This window comes from Ambystoma mexicanum, chromosome 11 (assembly GCF_040938575.1).
Source record: "Ambystoma mexicanum isolate Mex_15411 chromosome 11, UKY_AmexF1_1, whole genome shotgun sequence".
In the NCBI taxonomy this organism is placed as follows: Eukaryota; Metazoa; Chordata; class Amphibia; order Caudata; family Ambystomatidae; genus Ambystoma; species Ambystoma mexicanum.
The window spans coordinates 652798584-652806275 of record NC_090934.1 but is presented as its reverse complement, the minus strand read 5'-3'; positions in this window follow the sequence as shown (position 1 = coordinate 652806275).

Below are 7692 nucleotides of genomic sequence, written 5' to 3'. Positions count from 1 at the left end.
TCCTCTATCCCCTTTCCATCCTACCTGCAAACCGTCTCAACTTTGGCTCTCCTCTCACCTTTGCTCTATGCAACATTTTCTCTGTTGCCTCCAACAACGTTGGCTTAGCACTAAATCAACCTCTGATCACTCATATTATTTTTCCTACCATGCTCTCTGTGACTCTATGTTTGTCTCCAACTCTTCTATTCTCCCACAATTCCAATTTGGTTTTCGTCTTCTTCATTCTACTGAAACTGCTCTTCTCTCGGTTTTGGATTCCCTACATTCTGCATGATATTCCAAACATTCATCTCTTCTCATCCTCATGGATCTACCTGCTCTATTTGACACTGTCAAACACTCTACTATTTATGTCACTTTCCTCTTTTGGTATTACAGGTTCTGTTCTTTCTTGGTTTCAATCATATCTATCTCAAAGAAAATGTTTTGTTTCTGGGGCTGGCAAGTCATCTAAATCTTTTTGGCTTGCCCATGGTGTGCCGCAAGAGACTGGGCCTCATCCCGACTTCGGCGGTAACCCTTAAATCTGGTGGTAGCGCTATTACTGCCGGATTTAAGGGTCCGCCGAATCAGGGCTTAGGCGGATTTCGCCCCAGTTCTGAGCTGGGGGGAAATCTGCCAAAATTTCGCACTATTACCGCCGGCGGGAAATCCGCCAGCGGTATTAGCATGAAGATTCCCCATTGAGCCCAATGGGGAATGGGGCATTCCCGAATGGGTTCAGTGGGGAATGGGGACTTACATTACCGCCGAACTCGTGATCCGGCGCTATTAGCGCCGGGGAGTTCGGCGGTAGGGCTAATACCACCCGCGCTAATAGCGTTACCATTACCGCCCAAGTCATGATGAGGCCCACTGTCTTGGGCCCTTTTCTATTTTCTCTTTACACTTCCCCTCTTGCAGCTGTTATTTCTTCCTTTGGTTTGTCACATCACTTTTATGCAGACAACACAAAACTTTTTCTCTCTTTCTCCTTGCTCTTCAGTGTAATTTACCACACCCTTTCCACCTGTCTAGTAGCTATCAAATCCTGGATGTCCTCTCACTATCTTACGCTTAATGTTGGGAACACAGGAGTTCTCCTTTTCCCTGCTAACAATCTTCCCTTTGCCTCTCCTCCTTCCTTCATTTCTTTTCCTCTATCTCAGCTTCCAATCTCACTCATGGCCTGAAATCGTGGCCTCTATTTTAACTCTAGTCTTTCCTTGCGTGCCTTTCAATTTCACTTATACAATATTCGTAAAGCCTGTCCATTCCTAACCTTGCAAGCCTCTAAACTTCCAATTTCCTCTTAAATCTTTTCTAGGCTCTTCTACTGTTCTCCAGCTCTTTTTGGATTTCTAGTTCTCCTCTTGCCCCTCTCGAATCTGTATTTAATTCTTCCATTCGCCTTCTCTGTCTTCTCCCTTTCTGAGATTCTATCTCCTCTTTTCTTGCCATTCTTGGCTGGTTACCCTTTCATACTCAAATTAAATTAAATGTTCTTTGTCTTGTTTTTAAATCCCTTTATTGTCTTGCCCCCGAGCTATCTCTCTGCTGTGATATCTTTCTATACTCCTTCTCGTTCTCTTCATTCTTCTTCCCAGTTTTTTACTGGTGGCACCTCTCTCTCGTGCCCAATCCTGTTTTCGATCTTTTAAGCTTCTAGCCCATCTCCACAGAAATGCTCTTCCCTACTCTCTTCACTCTATTTCTGTCTATTCTTTATTTTGTAGTTCACTGAAGTCTCATTTGCTGCAACATTGATTGCTTTCTGAATTCTTTTTGTTTATTCATTTTTATTGTACTGCTTTTAGTTATCTGTACTGGCTTTGGTTTAAGGCGCTTTATAAAACACAAATGAAATAAAATGCAATTTCTTAAGGGACATCCCTTCTATGAGCAAAATCGTCTCTTTTAAAAATTAAGGGTCATCCTGTGCATGATACTTGGAAAATGAATGGTGATCCATTGTACAAAAGCTAGTTCTTGACTAATCATTAAGGTATAACCCTTGATCGAACAAAAGCTGCTACTTTAAAAATGAATGGTCATTCCTTGCATGTAAGATGCTCATTGAAACATTTTTAAGGGTCATCCCTTGTTTGAATGAATGTCCGTCATTGAATTTTAAAGGTCATCCCTTGTACAAAAGCTCCTCCTTGAAAAATTGCTTTGGGCCATCCTTTGTATGTACAAAAGCTGCTTCTTTGAAACATTAAGTGTCATCCCTTGTGTAAACTACTTCTTGAAAAACAAAGGGTAATCTCTTATGCAAAAGCTGCTCCTTGAGAAATTGTTCAGGTTTATCCTGTGTATATAAACGACCCTTTAAAACAATATTAAGGGTCATTAATAGTCTTGAGTCCAGCCAAGCCACATCACTAGACAATGGGCTTAACTACGAGTTTGATGGTCATTCAGCGGTAAATCCATCGAATTACCACCAAACTCGATTACTGTTACTGCTACTTGGTCCCATGGATTTACAGCGGATTGCAAGTGGTGGTAGGGTGGGGTTAATCCTCATTTTCCAAGTCCATAGGACACCATGGGGATTTTGGCAGAATTGCCACCAGCAGAATTACTGACAGTGGTAATTCCAACATTCGTAATTCCGGCAATGTTGCCAGTTTTTGGTGGTAAGGTGGAATATTTACCTCTAGCTTTCTGGTGGAGTTAAATCCTCCACCTCACCACCAAACATGTAGTGGAGTGGTGCAGCAATGTGGCAGTAATGCGATGGTAACAAAATCACTGACGCATTACAACTTTTTTTACCTGAACCGCCATACTTGTAAAAAGGCCCATGTGTGCTACCCACAGTGTAAATGCTTGATCCGATTCCTAATGCTCTCAACTAATGTATGGTGCTATTTATTCAAAGCATTTTGAGTTGATTCATGGCTTGACCAGCCAGAAAATCATGGTTTACCATTCGCAAAACACTTTGAATCAATTCCACTGAAAAGAGCATGCTCTTATTATGTATTTCCATATTGGAAGAAGAACTAAAATGACCAGTAAAGGAGAATTCCACAAAGAACAGGCCTTGTACAATGAGTAGTAGCCATTTCGAATCAATAATACTCAAAAATAATTATCAGCGGTCAGACAGCACAGCGAGTAGAATGCTTGCTTTGACATCAGTGCAGAGCCTGCCGACTCAGGTTTGTATCCCGGCAGGGCCAAACTCAGCCTTTTATCCTTCCGAGGTCGATAAATCGCACCCCACACCGTGGGTAATAATAAGCAGCGCTCAGATGCCTGAGGGTTCGTAGTGCTATATAAATGCAAAATTATTATTACTATTATTATTATCACAGTGAAAAAAAGGTCACAAATACTTCACTGCTACCAGCCTTTTAGGCGCACATCCTAAAAATAACTGAGATGATATGTAGAGAAAGGAAAAAGGTGACACAAAGGGCCTCATTCCGAGTACGGCAGTAAGGGGTTAACGGCACCGGTAAGGATGCCGGTGCCGTTAACCCCCTACCGCCACATTCCGAGGTCACTTAGCCAGTCCCACTAGGGCCGGCTGGTTTTACCAGCTGCCATTAGCGGGAGCCGCTAAGGGACCACGAGCTAATAACGGGCCCGCAATTTGCAGGCCCGTTATTAGCTCCTTCCCCATTTCCATTGAGCCCTACGGGGGCTCGAATGGGAATGGGGAATGGTTTTCGGTATGGGGACATGGGTTTGGTGCTATTAGCACCATGGCTACCTCCAAACTCATAATGACCCCCAAAGTGTCTAGGAAGCACTTCACTGATTTGGGTTGTACTACATTGTTAATATGAAAAATGAAACATAAAGGGAGACTTATTCTCTGAAATGGTTGTCATGGGGACTATCCAGTGCACCCTTAATGAAATGAGTGAAGCATGTCAATGTGGCAAAAGTGCCTTACTGAACTCAAAAATTAGCAAGGATTCAGAAAAAAAGCAAATATGCTGGGGGTCTCCATTGAAGGCAATGGAAGAAATTTGCAAAGAGAAAAACACTTTCAAAACACGCTCATAACCACACATATCTGGAGGACAACACCTTTGAGTGTTTTTAGCATTCAAACATTTTTTCTGCTTTGTCACCTTATGTCTCTTACTCCCTAACAAACTGTGCCATTATTTGATCATGTTCAGTTCCCTCATGTTGATAAACTGAGTACCACAATATGGGATGCAAACTGGATGCAAGTCTAATTCCCAGATAATCATAGATTCCTTCCTGCTCGTGTGTGGGAGTAAGGGGTCGTTTTGACCCCCCGGCATACATTCAGCACAACATGGACCACCTGCTCTTCCAATAGTGGGGGGCACCTCCATTGTCCTTATTCTAGCATTGACCTTATGCTGGCATTGGCAAAGGACGGGCTGTTACGAGAGGCACTTGGCATCCATTTTGTGCACCCTAAACTCTATCTTTTCGACTAGGCATCACTGCGATAATATGAAAAGGCTTCTCTCCCCTCTGCAGCGCAGCGCACACCGCGCACATAGCCCCCACCATTTCTCACTGTGCCTGAAAGCTTTGCAGCTCCATTCTCACGCTCGATCCGGAGATAATTGCAACAAAAACAAAAGGAACATCTCACCCGTCCTCTGAGATCACTGTCCCATGTGTGAACCCGCCTGAACCAGGGCTTGTAGCTCATCCATCTCCACAAACCTGCCTGTGCCCTCCTACCCCCACTGTTGGAAAATTACTGCCAGTATAACTCTGTGTCCCTGCAAGGTATTCTCTTGATGTACCAGACACGCAACCCTGCCATGAAGTCCACCCCAATGTGCCCCCAACTAAAATCAGACCTCTGTCACAGTATATTGCACCCTAGAACTAACAAATGTCAACATGCACTCTAGATTCTTTGATGTGCGCAGACCCACCCCACGATCAATGTTATCACACTTGCCAAGACCCTTAAGCCCGGTACTCCATATAAGTCCCAACAAGTGATGTTGTGATCATATGTATGCAATTTATAGGCTTATAATGATTTGTCAAAGGAGCTATAGTGACTATTATTTAGTGCATGTCTAATCGTAGTATCTCATGTTAGCTTAGTTAGTGGTCACCCTGCTTCACAGCGACCTGACGCTCACCCCGCCCAGACACAGGCAGATGGACCAGGTGACGCTCACCCTCCCACCAACCGAACAGCCAATCCGGAGGGAGCAGCACCTACAGCCACATGTTACTTAATTTTTATCCAATCCTGTGTCCATGAAGTTCCTTATATGATGACGCCACCAATGACGATTTTTGCCTTGATAAGTTCATGTAATTTTAATGTTTGCCAGAGCGCTCTCGGGCAGTAGAGTTCTCTGGATGCCAATTTTACATAAAAGAAAACAAACTCTCGCAGCCTGTTCTCTTAGTCTCATTCCCCATTGGGGTGTGTCTAATTTATTTGTATTGCACATGCTAAAACAGGGTTCCAAGGGTTCCCGTTTACATTTGGTGATCCCCGCAACGTGATTGGGACAGGTGCCCCGAAGCCCCGTGCCATGTGGCGAGATCTGGGACACCCCCAGCAAAGCCATCACCTCCGCGGTTGACCAGTTTGTGCGCACAAACGAGAGGTTCCAAGGGTTCCCGTTTTCGAATACCCAACTAAAACTGCTCGCAGAGGCGGGTCACAGCTTGGTTGGGGTGCGGACCAGATTGTGGATAGACCGTGAATGGTGGCTCTCGGACCACCCGACTGAACACGTGAGTACCAGTTGTGAGACTTTCAAGGGAGAAAAGAGGGTTTGGGAGAAGGGGAACAGAGAAAGGAGTGGGAAAAAATAAAAGCTAGGGCAAAGTGAGGGTCTGTGTGAATGTCACTGAGGCTTTTTCTTATCTATCCTTTATATGGCCATTAGGTTTTGTGGCAAAAATAGGTAAAGAGGAATAAGGGATCCTAGCCTGAAGGGGGTAGAAGGCGGCACCACATAGCATTGTCTCGTCCAGTGCAGGGAACAAGTGAAGATAAAGAGGAAACAGTAGGAGTCTCATATATTTAGTAGACTTGGAGTAGTAATTTAGGAGGTAATTCATAGAATGCAGCGCACAAGTGGCGCACGCGGCTGGCGCACAATGTGCACGTGCGAATCCCTGCGCCAGCCGCGTGCGCTAAAATCCATTTCCGGGCACAGCGTATTCATGGATTCCAGCCACCAAAACCAGCCGTGGCGCACAGTGGCACAGCGACCCTGCAGCAGCGCCATTTACACCCCCAAGAACGCCTCTCGCGCAGGGAAAAGCCATCAAAATCCCCAATCCAGCGCAAAGGGCTGCGCTAACCCTGTACCAACACGGCAAGCGGGCTACGTGTATCACTGGGGTGAGCGGGAAGTACCTCACGCGATTGGCCCCGTGCGAGCAGGGAACGCGTATTTCAGGGGCGTGAGGGAAGTTCCACACGCGATTGCCGCAGGGTACGTGTATTTCAGGGGTGCGCGGGAAGTTCCACACGCGATTTCAGAAGGGTACGTGTATTTCAGGGGTGCGCGGGAAGTTCCACACGCGATTGGCCCCGTGCGAGCAGGGTATGCGTATTTCAGGGGTGCGCGGGAAGTTCCACACGCGATTCCAGCAGGGTACGTGTATTTCAGGGGTGCGCGGGAAGTTCCACACGCGATTTCAGCAGGGTACGCGTATTTCAGGGGTGCGCGGGAAGTTCCACACGCTATTTCAGCAGGGTACGTGTATTTCAGGGTGCGGGGGAAGTTTCACACGCAACATCAGCAGGGTATGTGTATTTCAGGGGTGCGCAGGAAGTTCCACACACGATTGGCCCCGTGCGAGCAGGGTACGCGTATTTCAAGGGTGCGCGGGAAGTTCCACACGCGATTCCAGCAGGGTACGTGTATTTCAGGGGTGCGCGGGAAGTTCCACACACGATTTCAGCAGGGTACGCGTATTTCAGGGGTGCGCGGGAAGTTCTGCACGCAATTTCAGCAGGGTACATGTATTTCAGGGTGCGGGGGAAGTTTCACACGGACATCAGCAGGGTACGTGTATTTCAGGGGTGCGCGGGAAGTTCCACACGCGATTCGCCCCGTGCGAGCAGGGTATGCGTATTTCAGGGGTGCGCGGGAAGTTCCACACACGATTCCAGCACGGTACATGTATTTCAGAGGTGCGCGGGAAGTTCCACACGCGATTTCAGCAGGGTACGTGTATTTCGGGGTGCGGGGAAAGTTTCACATGCGGCATCAGCAGGGTACGTGTATATCAGGGGCACGCGGGAAGTTCCACACGCGATCTCATCACGGTACGTGTACTTCAGGGTGCGGGGGAAGTATCACACGCAACATCAGCAGAGTACGTGTATTCCAGGAGTGCTCGGGAAGTTCCACACGCGATTCCATCAGGGTACGTGTATTACAGGGGTGCGCGGAGAGAACCACACGTGAATTGCACGTGTGGGTCCTCCCAGGTGTTCCCTCTATACCCTCCACGGCCCCTGCAGGTGGCTCACACCACAGGGGCCTACCCTGCACATGTCCTGCTGGCACCCCATCCACCATGGCCATGCCCCCCAGCCAACCCACATGTCAACTTGCACTACTGCCCACCAACACATGTCCCCCTGCACCCCCAGCCACCAGGGGCACCCTCCACCAGGCCCCCACCCATGTCTCCCAAGCCCCCACCACCCAGCACTGTGGGGCACCTGCCAGCAGGCCCCCACCCATGTCCAACTCATGTTCCCCACCA